We start from the raw sequence: 22,114 nt of genomic DNA, 5'->3' as shown, positions 1-22,114 counted from the left end.
CACGGTTATCTATGTATTGAAAGGCGTGTATGTGTGACAATGCAAGGCCTAGGCCGGTGTGACGCAGTACAAAATATGCCATGTGGGCCCTTGAAATGGCGGCTGCCTGACCTGTGAAGTGGGACAATGGGATGTGAGGTCAATGCGCTGGCGTGGCACACCGTGGCGGTAGGCGGTCGAAGACCGCTGTACGAAGTCGTATTGGTTAACATTGAAGCCTATGGGATTCATGAGCCAATGACGATGTGCGCCGGCGGTCGCGGTACGCACCGCCGCAGTACGCACCGCCGCGGGCGTGACAGCCATTTTCTATCTGAATAATCACTCGAGACCTGATCATCCACAGGAGAGGACCTAAACTGCAAGTGCTGCTGTGAACTCGGTCTGGAAGTGACAATGGCTGCTGCGACTGGGGAAAGGGCCCCTGCCTTCACGTCTGAAGAGTTGGAGAAACTCGTGGATGGGGTCCTCCCCCAGTATGCGTTACTCTACGGTCCTCCAGACCAACAGGTGAGTACACTGAGTGCTCATTGAATGGGCTATGCCTGTGTGGAGTGGGGTGGCTGTCAGTTGGTGGGGTGGGGAGGAAATGAGGAGTGCAACGCACGACAGATGAGAGAATGGGCCACATGGCAAGGTTGGGGAGGGGGGGCATGTACTCCAAACATGCAGAAATGTGACGTTTTCTCTTTCCCACCCTGTACATGTCAAACAGGTCAGCGCCCATCAGAAAATCGATATTTGGAGTGCCATCGCCAAGGAAGTCCGGGCCCTGGGGGTCTACACCAGACAGGGCACCCACTGTCGGAAGAGGTGGGAGGACATCCGCCGCGGAACCCGAAAGACCGCTGAGTCACTGCTGGGGATGGCCTCCCGACCTAGGAGGGGTGCCAGTCGTACCCTGACCCCCCTGATGTCCCAGATCCTGGCGGTGGCCTACCCTGATTTGGATGGGCGCTTGAGGACATCACAGCAGACACAAGGGGGTGAGTATCTGCACATTCTGCTATCTTTACGCGCAGTTGAGGCGTCTGGGTGGGGGAGGAGGGCTGTGGGTGACAGTAGGCCAGGGCGCTTTCTGTAGTGTAGTCCCCTCCCTTAGACATGGCCCTGTGCCCCCGCCCCCCACCTCTGTAGGGTGCCAAGTGCAGCTATCCATGGTCCAGCATCACCCATGTGAGCGTCTGTTGTCCCTAGACCTGTTGGCCTACTCTGAAGTACTGAGTAGTGTACCCCAAGTTCGCGACTTAGTGCATGAGGCACCTGTGTCTGTCCTCTCCGCCAAGGGTATTGACAAGGCATGCTCTCAACTTTGTTTTATTTCTCCCCCCCACCCTTATACTTTGTCTTCTTGTGCATTAGCATCATCAGGCGGAGGAGAATTGGCATCGGAGCACGAGGGAGCTGCAAGTCACAAGGCCCCGGTGGGCACTGAAACAGACACCGAGGACACCAGTGATCCGGAGGGCGAGGGGAGCACCACAACGGGGGCTGGTGGAGACACCAGCGACACGGACACGTCCTCGTTTGGGAGCTCCCTAGCGGGGCGGCAACATCTGTGCCCCCGCAACAACAGGTACAGCCGCCACCCAGCGCACCAGCACCGCCCTCCCATCAGCCCCTCAGCCTTCGCTCCGTGCCCGCTCGCCCAGGAAGGCGCGTCTCCTTCGCCCCAGGCACCTTAGCCCCTGCCTCTGTTACCCCTGCTGCCCTCAGTGCGGAGCTCATTGACCTCGTGAGGACGCTCATTGTTGGGCAGACTACCCTTTTGAATGCCATCCAGGGGGTGCAAAGGGAGGTGCACCAGAGTAATGCATACCTGGAGGGCATTCATTCGGGTCAGGCTGCCCATCAACGAGCATTCACTGCTCTGGCCTCAGCACTGACGGCAGCCATTGTCCCTGTCTCCAGTCTCCCTCTTCTAACTGCCTCCACCCTTTCTCTGTCTCCTGTTCCTCAGCCTATCCCATCCACACCATCAGACCAGCCTGCACACACCTCAACACCCAAGGCCAGCTCATCCAAACATAAGCACCACAGAACACACAAGCATTCACCCAAGCAACACCCAGATGCAGACATACCAACAGTCACTACCACCTCTGTGTCCCCCTCCTCCTCCTCTCCCTCCTCCCTCCCTGTGACGTCTACACTCACACCTGCATGCACACCAACATCAGCCAGTTCTTCCATCACCAGCACACCCTCCACTACAGTCCTCACACGTGCAGTCACCACCCCCACTGCCATGTACACGTCCCCTGTGTCCTCTCCCACTGTGTCTGTCACCCCCTCTTCCAAGACACATAAACGCAGGCAGACACCCAAACAACAGCCAACCACCTCACGACAGCCTACGTCCCAGTCACCTGCACCCAAGGACAGCACACCTGACTCTCCTACAACCACATCCTCTTCCTCCACTTTTATCACCACTACTCCTACCCTTTACCTTGGTCCAAAGAAATATTACCTCTCAAATCTCAACCTCTTTCCCTCCCCTGACCCACCCCCTCCATCTGGGAAAAGTCCCAAGGGCACCTCAGCCACCACCAGCCCAGCCTCGAAGGTGCAAGTGGTGCATGGGTTATGGAGTTCACCCTTTGGCGGCAGTGACACTTCAGTCAGCAGCAAGGACACATCCAGCCCCCCCCCCCCAGGCAAGAGGACCCGGAAAGTGAAGGGCCGCCGTGAGCGGACTGAGACGGCTGCCCCCAAGGAGGTAACTCCGGCCACTTCACCTGCCACAACAGCCAGGGGAGGCAAGGGCCCGAGAGCCCCATCTAAGGAGCGGAAGGGCAGCAGGGCGGAGAGGGCAGCCAGCAGGAGCGCGGAGCAGGAGGGCCCCACAAGACCCATACCGGCTGCAAGGGACGACACCAAAGGGCCCAGGACTCCGTCCCCGAAGGGGCCTGACACTGCACGTTCGGAGGGCGAGTGAGCAGGGTGTCCAGGCCAGGTCTGACTCCCTACACTTACTGGAAGAGCACCGCTGAACAGGGCCCCGCCGTGCAGAAGAGCACCGCTGAACAGGGCCCCGCCGTGAAGACAGGCACCGCTGAACAGGGCCCCGCCGTGAAGACAGGCACCGCTGAACAGGGCCCGCCGTGCAGAAGAGCACCGCTGAACAGGGCCCCACCGTGCAGAAGAGCACCGCTGAACAGGGCCCCGCCGTGCAGAAGAGCACCGCTGAACAGGGCCCCGCCGTGCAGAAGAGCACCGCTGAACAGGGCCCTGCCGTGCAGAAGAGCACCGCTGAACAGGGCCCCGCCGTGCAGAAGAGCACCGCTGAACAGGGCCCCGCCGTGAAGACAGGCACCGCTGAACAGGGCCCCGCCGTGAAGACAGGCACCGCTGAACAGGGCCCCGCCGTGAAGACAGGCACCGCTGAACAGGGCCCCGCCGTGCAGAAGAGCACCGCTGAACAGGGCCCCGCCGTGCAGAAGAGCACCGCTGAACAGGGCCCCGCCGTGCAGAAGAGCACCGCTGAACAGGGCCCCGCCGTGCAGAAGAGCACCGCTGAACAGGGCCCCGCCGTGCAGAAGAGCACCGCTGAACAGGGCCCCGCCGTGCAGAAGAGCACCGCTGAACAGGGCCCCGCCGTGCAGAAGAGCACCGCTGAACAGGGCCCCGCCGTGCAGAAGAGCACCGCTGAACAGGGCCCCGCCGTGCAGAAGAGCACCGCTGAACAGGGCCCCGCCGTGCAGAAGAGCACCGCTGAACAGGGCCCCGCCGTGCAGAAGAGCACCGCTGAACAGGGCCCCGCCGTGCAGACAGGCACCGCTGAACAGGGCCCCGCCGTGAAGACAGGCACCGCTGAACAGGGCCCCGCCGTGCAGAAGAGCACCGCTGAACAGGGCCCCGCCGTGCAGAAGAGCACCGCTGAACAGGGCCCCGCCGTGCAGAAGAGCACCGCTGAACAGGGCCCCGCCGTGCAGAAGAGCACCGCTGAACAGGGCCCCGCCGTGAAGACAGGCACCGCTGAACAGGGCCCCGCCGTGAAGACAGGCACCGCTGAACAGGGCCCCGCCGTGAAGACAGGCACCGCTGAACAGGGCCCCGCCGTGAAGACAGGCACCGCTGAACAGGGCCCCGCCGTGAAGACAGGCACCGCTGAACAGGGCCCCGCCGTGAAGACAGGCACCGCTGAACAGGGCCCCGCCGTGAAGACAGGCACTGCTGAACAGGGCCCCGCCGTGCTGAAGAGCACTGCTGAACAGGGCCCCGCCGTGCTGAAGAGCACTGCTGAACAGGGCCCCGCCGTGCTGAAGAGCACCGCTGAACAGGGCCCCGCCGTGCAGAAGAGCACCGCTGAACAGGGCCCCGCCGTGAAGACAGGCACCGCTGAACAGGGCCCCGCCGTGAAGACAGGCACCGCTGAACAGGGCCCCGCCGTGAAGACAGGCACCGCTGAACAGGGCCCCGCCGTGAAGACAGGCACCGCTGAACAGGGCCCCGCCGTGAAGACAGGCACCGCTGAACAGGGCCCCGCCGTGAAGACAGGCACCGCTGAACAGGGCCCCGCCGTGAAGACAGGCACCGCTGAACAGGGCCCCGCCGTGAAGACAGGCACCGCTGAACAGGGCCCCGCCGTGCTGAAGAGCACTGCTGAACAGGGCCCCGCCGTGCTGAAGAGCACTGCTGAACAGGGCCCCGCCGTGCTGAAGAGCACCGCTGAACAGGGCCCCGCCGTGCAGAAGAGCACCGCTGAACAGGGCCCCGCCGTGCAGAAGAGCACCGCTGAACAGGGCCCCGCCGTGCAGAAGAGCACCGCTGAACAGGGCCCCGCCGTGCAGAAGAGCACCGCTGAACAGGGCCCCGCCGTGAAGACAGGCACCGCTGAACAGGGCCCCGCCGTGAAGACAGGCACCGCTGAACAGGGCCCCGCCGTGAAGACAGGCACCGCTGAACAGGGCCCCGCCGTGAAGACAGGCACCGCTGAACAGGGCCCCGCCGTGAAGACAGGCACCGCTGAACAGGGCCCCGCCGTGAAGACAGGCACCGCTGAACAGGGCCCCGCCGTGCAGAAGAGCACCGCTGAACAGGGCCCCGCCGTGAAGACAGGCACCGCTGAACAGGGCCCCGCCGTGCAGAAGAGCACCGCTGAACAGGGCCCCGCCGTGCAGAAGAGCACCGCTGAACAGGGCCCCGCCGTGCAGAAGAGCACCGCTGAACAGGGCCCCGCCGTGCAGAAGAGCACCGCTGAACAGGGCCCCGCCGTGCAGAAGAGCACCGCTGAACAGGGCCCCGGCGTGCAGAAGAGCACCGCTGAACAGGGCCCCGCCGTGCAGACAGGCACCGCTGAACAGGGCCCCGCCGTGAAGACAGGCACCGCTGAACAGGGCCCCGCCGTGCTGAAGAGCACCGCTGAACAGGGCCCCGCCGTGCTGAAGAGCACCGCTGAACAGGGCCCCGCCGTGCTGAAGAGCACCGCTGAACAGGGCCCCGCCGTGCAGAAGAGCACCGCTGAACAGGGCCCCGCCGTGCAGAAGAGCACCGCTGAACAGGGCCCCGCCGTGAAGACAGGCACCGCTGAACAGGGCCCCGCCGTGAAGACAGGCACCGCTGAACAGGGCCCCGCCGTGAAGACAGGCACCGCTGAACAGGGCCCCGCCGTGCAGAAGAGCACCGCTGAACAGGGCCCCGCCGTGCAGAAGAGCACCACTGAACAGGGCCCCGCCGTGAAGACAGGCACCGCTGAACAGGGCCCCGCCGTGAAGACAGGCACCGCTGAACAGGGCCCCGCCGTGCAGAAGGGCACCGCTGAACAGGGCCCCGCCGTGCAGAAGAGCACCGCTGAACAGGGCCCCGCCGTGCAGAAGAGCACCGCTGAACAGGGCCCCGCCGTGCAGAAGAGCACCGCTGAACAGGGCCCCGCCGTGCAGAAGAGCACCGCTGAACAGGGCCCCGCCGTGCAGAAGAGCACCGCTGAACAGGGCCCCGCCGTGCAGAAGAGCACCGCTGAACAGGGCCCCGCCGTGCAGAAGAGCACCGCTGAACAGGGCCCCGCCGTGCAGACAGGCACCGCTGAACAGGGCCCCGCCGTGAAGACAGGCACCGCTGAACAGGGCCCCGCCGTGCTGAAGAGCACCGCTGAACAGGGCCCCGCCGTGCTGAAGAGCACCGCTGAACAGGGCCCCGCCGTGCAGAAGAGCACCGCTGAACAGGGCCCCGCCGTGAAGACAGGCACCGCTGAACAGGGCCCCGCCGTGAAGACAGGCACCGCTGAACAGGGCCCCGCCGTGAAGACAGGCACCGCTGAACAGGGCCCCGCCGTGAAGACAGGCACCGCTGAACAGGGCCCCGCCGTGCAGAAGAGCACCGCTGAACAGGGCCCCGCCGTGCAGAAGAGCACCGCTGAACAGGGCCCCGCCGTGAAGACAGGCACCGCTGAACAGGGCCCCGCCGTGCAGAAGAGCACCGCTGAACAGGGCCCCGCCGTGCAGAAGAGCACCGCTGAACAGGGCCCCGCCGTGCAGAAGAGCACCGCTGAACAGGGCCCCGCCGTGCAGAAGAGCACCGCTGAACAGGGCCCCGCCGTGCAGAAGAGCACCGCTGAACAGGGCCCCGCCGTGCAGAAGAGCACCGCTGAACAGGGCCCCGCCGTGCAGAAGAGCACCGCTGAACAGGGCCCCGCCGTGCAGAAGAGCACCGCTGAACAGGGCCCCGCCGTGCAGAAGAGCACCGCTGAACAGGGCCCCGCCGTGCAGAAGAGCACCGCTGAACAGGGCCCCGCCGTGCAGAAGGGCACCGCTGAACAGGGCCCCGCCGTGCAGAAGAGCACCGCTGAACAGGGCCCCGCCGTGAAGACAGGCACCGCTGAACAGGGCCCCGCCGTGAAGACAGGCACCGCTGAACAGGGCCCCGCCGTGAAGACAGGCACCGCTGAACAGGGCCCCGCCGTGAAGACAGGCACCGCTGAACAGGGCCCCGCCGTGAAGACAGGCACCGCTGAACAGGGCCCCGCCGTGAAGACAGGCACCGCTGAACAGGGCCCCGCCGTGAAGACAGGCACCGCTGAACAGGGCCCCGCCGTGCTGAAGAGCACTGCTGAACAGGGCCCCGCCGTGCTGAAGAGCACTGCTGAACAGGGCCCCGCCGTGCAGAAGAGCACCGCTGAACAGGGCCCCGCCGTGCAGAAGAGCACCGCTGAACAGGGCCCCGCCGTGAAGACAGGCACCGCTGAACAGGGCCCCGCCGTGAAGACCGGCACCGCTGAACAGGGCCCCGCCGTGAAGACAGGCACCGCTGAACAGGGCCCCGCCGTGAAGACAGGCACCGCTGAACAGGGCCCCGCCGTGCAGAAGAGCACCGCTGAACAGGGCCCCGCCGTGAAGACAGGCACCGCTGAACAGGGCCCCGCCGTGAGGACAGGCACCGCTGAACAGGGCCCCGGCGTGAAGACAGGCACCGCTGAACAGGGCCCCGGCGTGAAGACAGGCACCGCTGAACAGGGCCCCGCCGTGCAGAAGAGCACCGCTGAACAGGGCCCCGCCGTGCAGAAGAGCACCGCTGAACAGGGCCCCGCCGTGCAGAAGAGCACCGCTGAACAGGGCCCCGCCGTGAAGACAGGCACCGCTGCACAGGGCCCTTCATCTCAAGCACCGCTCCGCTGGGCCCTTCCTGTCAAGCACCGCTCCGCTGGGCCCTTCATCTCAAGCTCCGCTCCGCTGGGCCCTTCCTGTCAAGCACCGCTCCGCTGGGCCCTTCCTGTCAAGCACCGCTCCGCTGGGCCCTTCCTGTCAAGCACCGCTCCGCTGGGGCCTTCCTGTCAAGCACCGCTCCGCTGGGGCCTTCCTGTCAAGCACCGCTCCGCTGGGCACCGCCGTCTCAAGCACCGCTCCGCTGGGCACCGCCGTCTCAAGCACCGCTCCGCTGGGCCCTTCATCTCAAGCACTGTTCACGGTTCACTGTGCCCACCATGCATCCTCCTTGTCCAGTGGAGACATTTATCCACCTGATGGACTGTGGCTTTGCACTCCCCAGGATGGTACAGTGGGCAAGCCACCCACTGTAGGGACTTTGAGAGACTGTGGCTTTGCACTCCCCAGGATGGCACAGTGGGCAAGCCACCCACTGTAGGGACTTTGAGAGACTGTGGCTTTGCACTCCCCAGGATGGCACAGTGGGCATGGTGGGCCCTTCGTGGATCTGGCGTCGTGGACTCATGTGGCTGTGGTGCCCCCCCCTTCCCTTCCCCCTGAGGTGCCTGTAGGTTTGTCACCAGATGCCCCTGCAGTGTTCTCTCCAAAGGACTCAGGTCTCCTGTGTGGGCTTTGCCCTTGTTTCGCTTCACTTTGGCCCACGGACATATTTATTTCGTAAGATGTGCAGGACTAATTGCTTCAGTTATCCACTGCTGTGTACAAAAAAATTTAAAATGTAATTCTTTTTGATGGTTGAACAATACTTTTAAGAAGCTATTTTGTACATAAATATTTATTCCCAATTTGATTAGGTCATAGCATTTTTTACGGGTGTTTGGGTGGTGTCACTGTGACTTGTTGCTCTGCATTGGTGTGTACATATTGGGGGGGTGGGGTGGGTCGCATATGTGTGTGCCCGTAACCTTTCGTCCTCCCCCTCCCGTGTGTCGTAGGTGCAGTACTCACCGTTGTCGTCTGCGCCGGAGTTCGTACTCGTGGTAGATGAGCAGGTAGACGAGAGCAGGTATGATGTTCAATTCTGGTTCCATGCTGTCCTCCGTCCTTGTGGAGTGCGTAGAGGTGAGCGTTTTCCCGTTCGTAGTCTGTTTCCGCCGTGTTTTTATCGGCGGTGCTCCCGCCCCGGAAAAGGTGGCGGATTGGTGGGTCGTGATAGTGTGGGCGGTACATTGTCTGCCGCCTGCCTGTTGGCGGTGACCGCCGCGCTGTTTGTTTGTACCGCCGTGGCGGTCGGAGTGTTAATGTGGCGGTCTCTGTTGGCGGTTCCCGCCAGGGTCAGAATTCCATTTTTTGGACCGCCAGCCTGTCGGCGGGTTGGCCGCCGCTTTATCACCGACCGCCAGGGTTAGAATCACCCCCTTAGTTTGTGGCAGCCATTGTAACAAGTCAACTTTGTCACCAAGCAGAGACTTGCAGTTTTTGCATATCTCTCCCTTATATCACTTCTTTCACTTACAAAATGCCTAAAGCGCGGGCCTCCCAGGCAAGCCTGTGAGTGCCACAACCTCCCACAGTGCCTTGTGTATCACCTGCCAGTAGGCTAAGAGGGCTGGACAGGACCACATCATGGCATGGAGATCTGCGTCCCTCAAGTTGCAACAGAGGCAACGAAGTTCCATGCGTGGAAATAGCAGTTGAGCTGTGAAGGGATCGAGTAGGCTCGGTGTAGGGTGGAGAATTGTATATTTTTAATTCATACATTTCTAGAGACTTGTTGCGGAAACAAGAAAAGCTTGTTTTCAGTCAGTGTTTAAACCCCTCCCCAAGTCATCCACCCTTCCATTTATTTCATTGGGTCCCCAGGGAAGTGCCAGTGTGGTCACGTATCGCTCTATAAATCCATGTGATCAGGGGACTATCCTCTCCCATGGTGAGTAGTGCTTGGAGGACACTATGGATCACTGTTTCTTTATCCTGTGTGGACCACAGAGTTTCTCATTTGTTATGCTGTTGTCAGCAAGTAAGGAATTGTCCTAGTGGGAGACCATATTCAGACTATAGTTAATCAAAGGAAAGCAGGTGTTCATCAGAAAAAAGATCGCCAATGGTGACCGGTCATCGGTCCTGCCCACTACGCAATTCTGCAGCCGAATGTATGCCTGGATAACGTGGGATGCCCTTATTTGGGAACTTCAGTGCATACGGTGGGATGTGACGCATGAAGAGGTGCACTGTGACGATGTATTTACAAACCACCTGTGCTTGTAGGGTATGTGGGAAGTTAGGTATGACTTTGGGAAGCAGGAAGCCTTGAATCATGGTCAACATAAGGGGGTGTGACGTGTGATATGTCGCCTCTAGATTGAGCCCTGCCAGCCAATGGGCCACCCATTACAGCTGTGCCGCCAAGTAATAGGCTTTAAATGATTGGGCACATAAACTTCCCTTTTCAGTTAGCAGGTGCAGTTTTATCAGGGCTACTCAGTGGTGTTTGTTTCTGCAATTAAGCTCTCCTCATAAAGTATCTAGGTTGTGGAAGAAACCACAGGTAGGGAAGGTTCGTAAAGTGGTATCGGAGCCTGATTAATATCACCATTTTCAAAAGGGCTATCTTTCCTGTAGTGGCCAACAGCAGCTTCTTCCAGAATCGAGCTTGCAATTTTAATGCTGTTAATGCGGGTCTCAGGTTGTTATCAAAGAGGTCCGACGGAGAGTGATAGGGACAAACCTCTAGGTGCCAGACGGCTAGTTCACAGAAGTTAAGCAGAGTCTCTCCCAGGCATATTTCCCACGTGGTCGAGCTGGGGTGGTAAAGTAAAGCAGGACTTCACCCAGGATGTGGGATTCCTGGGTATACCTATAGGTGGAATCTTCCAGGCAATCTTGAGGAAGTCACCACATGGGTGTTAGTGGGTGCGAGGTAATCCACTGCAAGTCAACTACGTGAGCGTCATGATCAGAGAATGCAGCTTTGCGGACTGAAGCCAAGATGGGAAGTGAGCATATGGTACGGTCCAGGCATGCGTACAGGTCATGTTGTGCAGTGACAGGAGTAGAATTGGAAAGTCGGGTGTGTGGCCCTCCATACCTTTCCCAGTACTCATAGTTGCACCCATCATACAAAATTCTCAGGCTGTGTGAAGGGGGAGGTGTGTGGAAGCAGTGGGTGAAAGCGGTCAAGATGTAAATCGAGTACACAGTTATAATCTGCACCTAGTATCCACTGCATTTGAGTTTTATGTGCTAGTTCTCTTGAGAGCTCTGTCAAAAACTACTCCTGGTCAGTGTTTGGGGCTGAGATGCTCCCCAGAAGAATGTGCGGTTCGTCTAGGGGGCCCTCCATCAGTACGATGCGCCCCTTCCTAGCGTCATGCTGAATACCTGAAAAGAAACCACTGGGCAGGTCCAGATCATGGCCCTTTTGGCATATGCAGAGTGGGTGGTGGCATACACGGACCACTGCAACTGCTTTTGGAGTCGCAGCAGCTCCCCAGCCGTGTTGTGTGTTTCTTCTAGAAACTAGGAATGGGCTGTAAACTCTGCTCCACCAGCAGAGTTCATGAAGTTTTGCTACCCCGCACTCCAGTTGGAGAACGGAATTCGGCAAAAACTCCACCAACCGCTGCATGGCAGTTTACCAGTGCCCACCCCTACTAAATTGCCAGGTTTCTGAAGGTATGCTCTTGGAAATGCACTCTGTGTCGCCTAGTGCATCTTCAAAATGCTCTAGTTAATTTTAGTGTGTTTTTCGCATTTAAGTCACTGGCACGCTCTGGATATTCCAAGGGTCAATTGGAAACTGTTCTGACATAAGACGCAGAAATGGAGACATGCGCAGTACTTTACTGCTCTTTGCCATGTAATGAGTGACCCATCTGCGCGCGTGCTTTAAATATGCATGAGTGTATGTTATTTGAAAGGAGAAGGAGGGGCATGGCCTTTCGGAAGTGTTAGACCGGGTATTGGTGCAGATCCCAGGTGTCTGTTCGATGGCTGGAGCTGCCAGAGCTGTGCTGAGGAAGGGCAAAGGGTGCAGGATGTACCAATGCTGTACCCGTGCACCTAGCGCTGCTGCCCAAATCCCAAAGTGTCTCAGAGTGCAAAACCAGGTGAGCGGCACCAGTCTCCCTCCCCTTCGCTATATGGCTTAATGAATACCTTACTTCTAAATGGCCTTGTTGTAAGTTGTAATGTAGGAAAGAAACTATAGGGGAAAAGGAAGCGCTCCCAACAATCCCCTTATAAAGTAAAAATTGGTGCTCCCAGCCCAGGAGGAATCTTCTCTACCTCCGATTCTGTGAAACCACAGATAGACAAATCATAATAACAAAGACCTAGGCACTCAAATATAATTATAAATCCAAGAAATTCAATATTGCAGAGTATGCACAGTATATGTCAATGATTATAAGTACACTTTGTATATGCAAATGAACAGAGATCCAGTGAGATCTGTATGGCGTGAACACTTCATCTTTTAATGTGACGCAAGACAGCTTGAAGACTCCATCATTCAGAAAAACACAAAAAAAACAGCCTAATCGTTGGTCCAAGCAAAGTTTCAGAAACGTATTGATTTTATTAGAGACCAGGTATGGGGTTGGTCTTAATTTGCTCATAACAGTCAGGATCACTCAGCTGTCTGGCGATCTCTGATTCATAATTGTCGGTGTTCATGATTACAATATTCCCGCCCTTATCGGCCTCTCTAATAGTAATATCCTTACAGGTACGTAAGATCTTAAGGTCTTTTGAAAGTCCCCAGAACTAGATGGGCAAAAACCAAGTCCCTTGGTAAGTAATGTGTTAGCATGTGTAGACAATTCCAAATCCGATAAGTTGACAATATTAATTGCCCCACTACTGTTCTTACTTATTTGCGTCTGTTCCACGATCTGGTTTGAACCCCTGTTTTTGTTTCTTTGTGTTCCCCCTCTCTTACTTCTCCTTGTTTTACGGGGTCTTCTGTACGTCTGTTTATCTCCCTCTGTCCTTGTCTGATTCTTTGTACCTCGGCTAAAAAATACACTGTTCCCTGTTTATTGAGCACATTCTGATCTGAAGCACTGGAAACATCACTAGATTCACTACTAGTAGCTGAGATGTTGCTGAGTGATGACTGTGAGCTTATTTGACGGATCTGCATGCCATCAGTGTCCTTAATCAAATGATCGTATCTACGTGAAAATGTAAAGACTCTCCCTCTTATGTAGTCTAACTCATCCCGCTTAAGTTTACGTGACTTTCTACGTGTAACCTCTATCTGATCTGATCTCTATCTGATGTTGACTAACGATCTCATTCGGAATCGCATAGTTCTTAGAGGTTACCTCCTCCATGTTCATGTCTTTAATCTCAGTTTCTAAACATACAATGTCTTTCTGTAGTTTGTTAACTTTCCTCTCAGAGTTCTCAATTAAAATGTTCATAAGTTTCATGGAGCTTTATATCAGTTCTTGTTCCCAACAGTCTAATAGGTCCGAGTCCAAATCGTCATATTCCCCACGTTTGACGTAAACTTAAGCGGGATGAGTTAGACTACATAAGAGGGAGAGTCTTTTTTAAACTGGTATGGCAGGATCTTCTTAAAGCTGAAAATAAGAACAAGGCTTACTGTCATAATCGGCGTAATAACTTGACTCCAAGCGAACTGGAGTGCCTTAAGATCTTACGTACCTGTAAGGATATTACTATTAGAGAGGCCGATAAGGGCGGGAATATTGTGATCATGAACACCGACAATTATGAATCAGAGATCGCCAGACAGCTGAGTGATCCTGACTGTTATGAGCAAATTAAGACCAACCCCATACCTGGTCTCTCTAATAAAATCAATAAGTTTCTGAAACTTTGCTTGGACCAACGATTAGGCTGTTTTTTTTTGTGTTTTTCTGAATGATGGAGTCTTCAAGCTGTCTTGCATCACATTAAAAGATGAAGGGGCATATTTATACTCTGTTTGCACCAAATTAGTGTCATTTTTTTTAACTCTAATTCGGTGCAAAACTAACTCCATATTTATACTTTGGTGCTAGAACCCTCTAGCACCAAATTTATAGAGTTAAAGTCATTTTTTGAAAGTGGAGACCTACTTTGCCTTAATGAGATGCAAGGTAGGCGTTCCCGTGCAAAAAATGACTCTATGGCCTTAACGCCATATTTAGGGGGATATTTATACTATGCGGCATATTTATACTCTGTTTGCACCGAATTAGTGTCATTTTTTTTTACTCTAATTCGGTGCAAAACTAACTCCATATTTATACTTTGGTGCAAGACCCATCTAGCACCAAGGCCCTGATTTTTAAAAAAATTGCACCGCATTAAGGTCATTTTATGACACAAAAGTGGCACAAACTTACAAAATATTGGCCCTTATTTATACTTTTTGCTGCAAAACTGCACTAACTCAGTTTTGCACCAAAAAGTTTAGCACCGGCTTGCACCATTTCTGTGCACCAGCCGGGCACCATATTTATGGAATGGTGCAAGCCGGTGCAAAGGGTAGGCTAGTTTTTAAAAAAATGACTTTAGTCGGGTGGGGCTGGCAGTATGGAAGAAAAGGGTTTAGCACCACAAAATGGCTTTAGGCAGGTTAGAGTAAAAAAAAATGACTCTAACCAGATTAGCGTCATTTTATGGTGCTAAACCTACCATGCCACATGACTCCTGCCTTAGAAAAGGCAGGAGTCATGCCCACCACCCCAATGGCCAGCACAGAGGACAGGGTTCCCCTGGGCATGGCCAGTGCACCCGGTGCCATGTATGGGGGCCCATTTCAGGGCCCCATATGGCACTTTCAAAAATAAAATGCACTTACCTGTACTTACCTGGGATGGGGTCCCCCATCCTCGCAGTCCCTCTAGTGTGGGTGGGAGTGCCCCTAGGGCCTAGGGAGGGCACCTCTGGGCTTATTCCATGGTGTTCCACCATGGAAATAGGGCCACAGGTCCCCTAACACCTGCCCTGACCCAGGTCTTAAAAAATGGGGCAAAGCAAGCTTTGCCCCATTTTTTGACCCCTCCTCCCTCCCTTGCACCATTTTTACATGGGAGTATAAATATGGTGTTAAGGCCATAGAGTCATTTTTTTCGCACGGGAACTCCTACCTTGCATCTCATTAAGGCAAGGTAGGTTTCCACTTCCAAAAAATGACTAACTCCATAAATTTGGTGCTAGACGGGTCTAGCACCAAAGTATAAATATGGAGTTAGTTTTGCACTGAATTAGAGTAAAAATAAAATGACGCTAATTCAGTGCAAACAGAGTATAAATATGCCCCTTAGCGTAAAGAAATTATGTTAATCTGGTCAGAATCATTTATTTTGACTCAAAACTGCCTAACGTAATTTTTTTTTAAGCTAGCCTACCCTTTGCACCGGCTTGCACCATTCCATAAATATGGTGCCCAGCTGATGCTAAAAAATGGTGCAAGCCGGTGCAAAACTTTTTGGGGCAAAACTGCCTTAGTGCAGTTTTGCACCAAAAAGTATAAATAAGGCCCGAAGTGTTCACGCCATACAGATCTCACTGGATCTCTGTTCATTTGCATATACAAAGTGTACTTATAATCATTGACATATACTGTGCATACTCTGCAATATTGAATTTCTTGGATTTATAATTATATTTGAGTGCCTAGGTCTTTGTTATTATTGTAAGTTGTAATGTAACCTGCTCTCATGTCCTGCTAAACGTGTCTGGGTGACGGGCAGCACAATGAAATTGTTTCCCTTTTCAGCACAACTATTTTAGACATCAACAACATGTGAAACATCTGGAGGCGAAATTAAAGTAGTGTAATATTCCTAAAATAAATGAATTTGCTTGAAACACACACAGCCACACATTTACAATCTGTGCCGATTCTTTGTGCAGAACGTATTTAATGTAGTAAGCGTGTGAGCTCTTGTAACACGGGCTGGACAGTGATTACCAAAACAAAATGGAGTAAGGGGCTGCATAAGAAATGACAAACAAAAATGCAGCATTATCAATCACTCCCCTTTAGCAAAATAAATAGATTAATATCACGGAAACACATTAGACATTTTATGCATGTGCAGTGCTATTTTGACTGTGTGTGGTATTTTGGGAGCCCAGGATTGTGTGTAGGATTCACAAAATGTGAGCAAACAAACGTCGATAAGCTGATTCATCAATCGGCCAGCCTAGTGAAGTCATATGAGGCAACGGGAGGCGTTACCAATGGCATAACCTCAAACTGCCTGCTTCTATTGATCTAAAGTGTGCCCCATTCGTGCACCAGAATGGAAAATGCTCACACTAGACAGCTTTATCCTACTGGATTTTTGTTTTCATTCTTGTTGAGGAAAACCGCACAAAACTTGCAATTAAAGAAAAAATAAATCCATCAAAGCTGCTAAAAGCAGGGAAATTCAAATAGCTATGGGTGGGCGGAAGTCTACGAAATCTCGTGCAGTTAATATGTAAATCCGGAGAATTACGTGGAGTAAAACGCCACGGTTTCGAACCACCCCTAGTAGAAACACTATTTATGCCTGTTGTCTCTTAACGTAGGAGTATAAAGAGTAACGTTTCCTTGCTGTGTGCATACCCCATATGGTCATGGTGTGGAATCTTGTGGTAGTGAGTGGAGTCATAATGTGACTAATAAGGGAAACATGACCCCAGGAGTGAGAGGCCTCTGGGGAGTACTCCTATGCATCTGCTCCAAACCACCCTAACTACATGAGACACTTGGGCCCATATTTATACTTTTTGACGCACAACTGCGTCAACGCAGTTGTGCGTCAAAGATTTTACCGCCGGCTAACGCCATTCCAACGCGCCATGCGGGCGCCTTATTTATGGAATTACGTTAGCCGGCGTATGGGAAAATGGGGGTTGTGCGTCAAAAAATGGGGCAAGTCAGGTCTGAGGCGAAATTCAGGCCTCAAACCGGATTTGCGCCATTTTTTTTTACGCCCAACCTCCATTGACATGACTCCTGTCTTAGCAAAGACAGGAGTCATGCCCCCTTGCCCAATGGCCATGCCCAGGGGACTCCATAGTGGCATGTAGGGGGTCCCAAATCAGGCCCCCCTATGCCACAAAAAAAAAAACGAAAAAAATACTTACCCCAACTTACCTCAACTTCCCTGGGATGGGTCCCTCCATCCTTGGGTGTCCTCCTGGGGTGGGCAAGGGTGGCAGGGGGTATCCCTGGGGGCATGGGAGGGCACCTATGGGCTCCTTCTGAGCCCACAGGTCCCTTAACGCCTGCCCTGACCCAGGTGTTAAAAAACTGCGCCCATCAGGCTGTGCGCCGTTTTTTAAGGCCTGCCCCCTCTTGTGCGTCAAAATGACGTCCGAGTATAAATATGGGGCACAGGCCTTAAAGTCATTTTTTGGAAGGGAACGCCTACCTTGCATATAATTAACGCAAGGCTGGTTCCCCCTTCCAAAAAATTACACACATGGTGGAATTTTGACGCCCGCGGGGTCGGACGTCAAAGTATAAATATGGGGCAGGGTTTGCACCGATTGTGCGTCAAAAAAGTTGACGCACATTCGGCGCAAACAGAGTATAAATATGCCCCTTGATTCGGGTCTACCTCAGCTCTTTTTATGGAATGGAATCTTGGATGGATGACAACAGGTACACTCAAAGTACGAAACCTACAGCAACTGATGATATACTCAAACTGGACAGGTGAACATCAAGTTTTGGTGGATAGTGGCTTTAGCTGTACGTAGGGAGGTTTCAAGAGCGGCTTAGCTCTGCATGTAAGTATCAAAGTTGTACTGTGTCCAGTCTTAAAATCATATTGAAGAAAATGACCGTGCCTCCGTTATTGCGGCCAGGGAGGACACGGTCATGAAACTCAACTAGTAGTGCACAAATGAGAGAACCATTAGATAATAAGGAGTATTTAAATAGGGAGTCACCTCTACCCTGGTGGCCAAGGAAGGCGTGACCATATAAACTCAATGAACAAGGCATACACTAAAGAGTTAGTACATAGCAGATGAATATGTGAGCAGGAGTCCACTTGCCCATGCCATGGAAATCAGTACTCCGCTCTTACAGTATTGTCAGCAGTTTGTGGAGTCAACTGCGGAGGAGATTGGGATTCACCGTTGAAAGCCAGAGTTGAGTCAGATGTCGCGGAGCTGTAGCAATGAGTGTTTGCCATTTTGGCCTGCTTGGCTGTGCACACTCAACTGTTGCATTCATAACGATGAGTACTGGATAGGTAGATGGGACATCTTTCTCAAGGTCTAGATCTGTTTTGATGGACCTGTATGAAACAGGCGTAGCTTGTGCTATCACCTGTCTCGTCTCTGGCGATCAGCACAAATGTTGCTGCCCTGCATAACTAACTAACCTAGCTAGTTCTTGTGGGAATTACGTTGGTAAATCCAATTCACTGTAAAGGTCTAGATCGTCCATGGAATTGCCTATGTCATCTTATTATGCCATGCACAGCTGGAAACCAACACATAATTCAGATGTTTTGGGCCCACAGAACAGAGCCACACAGTCAGTGTAGACTTCGTAGAAAGCAGCCTTGGGACACACAGTGTAGAGCCAAGCAGACACTAGCAGAACACTATTTAAGGTCCGAGCCACAATAAAAAAAAAAACATACAGTCCTTCAGCTCCACTTCAGAATCGCAATCCAGATTAACCTTTAGTTTTAAAGTTTTAAACTTATCTCTCCCTTCCACTGTCACCAGCTGCCTCCACAACATGATAAGAAACTCATTGCAGTCCCTGACCATTTACAAACAACTACTCCTATGCCCCCTTGAGGTAAATCCCCAAACTGGCCTGCCTGCGAGGCACCACCCAACCGCACATCCTACGCTTCCTCCTCATGGGAGTAGACATGATGATGGTGTCTGTGGCCCTCAAGACAGCCCAGAATCTTCTCCTGATTATGGTAAGTATTGGAGGGTTGTTGAGGGCGTTCAGGGAGCTCCACTTTAAAAAGAAAGGACCACCTCCCTCGTAGAGCAAAGAGTTTTGGCGTCCCAGTGCTTGTTCCAAAGCATGGCACTTGTTTCTTCATTTCCAACGAAGTAGTCGGCCGGCAAGCACGATCAGAACGTGCAGAGGGAGAGTTATGTAATAATGTAAAAACTATGAGACCCACTGAGATCACTGTGCACACCCCAATCTTTGCACTTGCACCTTATTATCCTTTCACTTATCCAGTCATTCATCCATAGACTCCTACTTGCACTCATATTTACACGCTCACACAAACACGCCAATCAATAAATCAGCATGTTTGTTCAAATAAAAAAAAAAAACTTGCCTATTAGCTTTAGTCAAAGGTTGTTTTAAAGATGTCTATGAGTTGCAAACAAGTTTTATAAATGGTGGAAATCACAGATGTGGAGGAGAGGAGCGATCATAGTTAATGACGACTGAAGGTGGTGAGAGGAGACGAAGAAATCCATGAGTAGTGGTGTAGGAAAGCATCTTCTTTCTTGGCATGGTTACCCCCTTTTCCTGCCTGATGTCAGTGTGTTTGACTGTGTTCGCTGGGATCCTGCTAACCCCAGTGATTATGCTCTCTCCCAAAACTCTGTATTTCACCCCACAATTGGCACACTGGTGCCCCATTAGAAGTCCCTAGTATATGGTACCTAGGTACCTAAGTACCTAGGGCATTGGGGTTCCAGGAGATCCATATGTGCTGCAGCATATATTTTGCCACCCACAGGAAGCCCAAGCAAAGGGCTCTACAGGACTGCCATTCCAACCTGCGTGAAAAGGTGCAAGCACCCTTTCACTGCCATTTTCCGCTGCACCAGGTCACTTATAACTCACCCCTATGGCAGGCCTTCTAGCCCAGAAGGCAGGGTGTAAAGTACCTGTGTGTGAGGGCACCCCTGCACTAGCAGAGGTGCCCCCACAAACTCCAGGCCCATTTTCCCAGACTTCGTGAGTGCGGGGACGCCATTATACACATGTACGGGACATAGGTTAATACCTATGTCCAGCTACATAATGGTAACCCCGAACATAGGCATGTTTGATATCAAACATGTAGGAATCATACCCCAAGGCTTTAGCAAGCATTGGTTGTGTGATTCCATGCACTGTGGGGGCTCCTTAGAGGACCCCCAGCATTGCCATTACAGCCTTCTGAGGGTTTTCCGGGCAGCCCAAGCTGCTGCCACCTACCATACATGGTTTCTGCCCTCCTGTTGCCTGAGAAGCTCAAGCTCAGAAAGGCAGAACAAAGGATTTCCTCTGGAAGGAGGGGTGTTACACCCTCTCCCTTTGGAAATAAGTGTTACAGGCTTGGAAGGGGTAGCCTCCCCAAGACACTGGAAATGCTTTGAAGGGCACATTTTGTGCCCTCCTTGCATAAACCAGTCTACACCGGTGGTTCAGGGACCCCCAGGCCCTGCTCTGGTGCACAACTGGACAAAGGAAAGAGGAGTGACCACTCCCCTGTCCATCACCACCCCAGGGGTGGTGGTCAGAGCTCCTCCAGAGGGTCCCTGGGTATTGCCATCCTGGATTGAAGGTTGGCAGGGAACACTGAGAGCATCGGAGTGGCCAGTGCCCGCAGGTGATGTCAGAGCCCCCTCCTGATAGGTGGTCACCTAGCTAGGTGATTACTACCCCTTTCAGGGCTATTTGGGGTCTCTCGCTTGGGTCGTTCCTCAGATTCCGATTGCGAGACTACAGCAGGAATCCTCTGCACCCTCCACTCTGACTTCTGACCAAAGAAACTGCATCTGAACCCTCCAGGACCCGACAGGCTGCAACAAAGAAGCAAGGTCCCTCTTGCAACATTGTATCCACAGCTCCTCCCAGAAACTGCAACATTTCCCGGTCATGCATCCTCTGAGGACAGCCGGTCTTCAGCCTTCATCAGAAGGAAGAAGGAATCTCCCTTGGAGTGAAGGAGTCACTCCTCTGCTTCTGCAGGCACCAACTGCAACGACGGCCGGCTGCGTGGATCCCCTCTCCTCCTGAGCTGGCTGGATCCTGCATCACAGGTGGTGAACAGGATTGGTCCCGACAGTCCTCTCTTCAGGCTGTCCAACTTGGGTGGAGGTAAGCCCTTTCCTTCCCACACAGGACAGTACCTGTGTGCACCACTTCCTTTGCACCCACCAAGGCCTGTTGGCATCTTTTCTATGAGATCTTCAGGCATCTTGAAGCTCCAGCACTCCATCCTGCGACGCACAGCTTCCTGAATGATTCTCTGGCGGCGCAGGAGCCTTTTTCGTAGTGCTGCGTGGGCCTTTTCCTCAACTTTCGTGCCCCCCACCTGTGGAGCTGCCTGGTCTTCTGTGGGCTCTCTGTGTTGCTGAGGGCCCCCTCTGATTCCCCCTCCTTGGTAGAGTCCACCAGGTCCTTCCTGGTCCCCGGCAGCTCCACTTTCCGCTGACCCCGAGTTTTGCGTGTGCCAAGGCTTGTTGGCGGAATTCGAAGACGCAAACCCAACTGCAATACTCCTTCCCACTTGGGACATCACCTGCATCCTCCAGGAACTCAACTTCGTCTTCTTGGGTGCAGTGCTGACTCTCCTCCTTCACTGTCAACTCACCCCTTGCACCTTCAGTCTGGTGGGTAGGAGCCCATGCCCTTCCTGGACTGTGCTGTGCTTCTTGGACTTGGTCCCCCTCTTCCACAAGTCCTCTTGTCCAGGAATCAACTGTTGGTGTCTTGCAGTCTCTTCTGGGCTTTGCATTATTCTTCTTTTCTTCTAAGTGGATTTTCTGGGAAATTTACAGTGATTTACCCCTGCTTTCCTGGTTGATGGGGTGGGTTGTGGTACTTACCTTTGGGCTTTCCTAGTACTCCCAACTCCCCTCTACACACTCCACTTACCTAGGTGGGAGACCAACTTTCACAATCCATATTTTATTAGTATATGGTTGTGCTCCCCAGGGCTATTTCTCTCTGTTGTGATTTTCACTAATTACACTGTTAGTTTAACTGTTTTATGCCTATTTCTGCATACTAGTGTGTATAATTTGTGTATTATTTACCTCCTAAGGGAGTATAGCCTTCATGGTATTTTTGGTATTTGTATCACCAAAACAAAATACTTTTATTTTTGTGACACTGAGTGTTCTTTTTCATGTGTGTAAGTACTAAGTGTGACTAAAGTGGTATTGCATGAGCTTTGCATGTCTCCTAGATAAGCCTTGGCTGCTCAGCTCATCCACAGCTACCTCTAGAGAACCTAGCTTCTAGACACCAACTACACTACAATAATAAGGGATACCTGGACTTGATATAAGGTGTAAGGACCATAGGTACCCACCACACACCACACACCAGACCAGCCTCCTACAAGTGGAAGAGAAATAATGTCATAAACTGGAGAGACACAACTAACACTCCACCCTCATAAACCACCTACTTTTATACCATTTGAAGTCCCACTCTCATAGTTGCCTAGTGATTTAAAATATAAAAAGAAATAGCAAAGATGGCATGTTATGTTTCTATTTCTATGCATACTCACTACTCAATGCCATACCACTGTTGGTGTACATATCAGCAA

At 53.2% G+C, this 22,114-nt stretch overlaps 1 pseudogene; it reads left to right on the top strand.

Annotated features, from left to right (window-relative positions):
* The window catches only part of LOC138297398 (clathrin coat assembly protein AP180-like), a 273,071-nt pseudogene that overhangs the window by 228,305 nt on the left and 22,652 nt on the right, over window positions 1–22,114 (top strand).

The sequence above is a fragment of the Pleurodeles waltl genome, chromosome 1_1, assembly GCF_031143425.1.
Source record: "Pleurodeles waltl isolate 20211129_DDA chromosome 1_1, aPleWal1.hap1.20221129, whole genome shotgun sequence".
Taxonomy (NCBI): domain Eukaryota; kingdom Metazoa; phylum Chordata; class Amphibia; order Caudata; family Salamandridae; genus Pleurodeles; species Pleurodeles waltl.
This window is presented reverse-complemented; position numbering and strand designations above follow the sequence as displayed.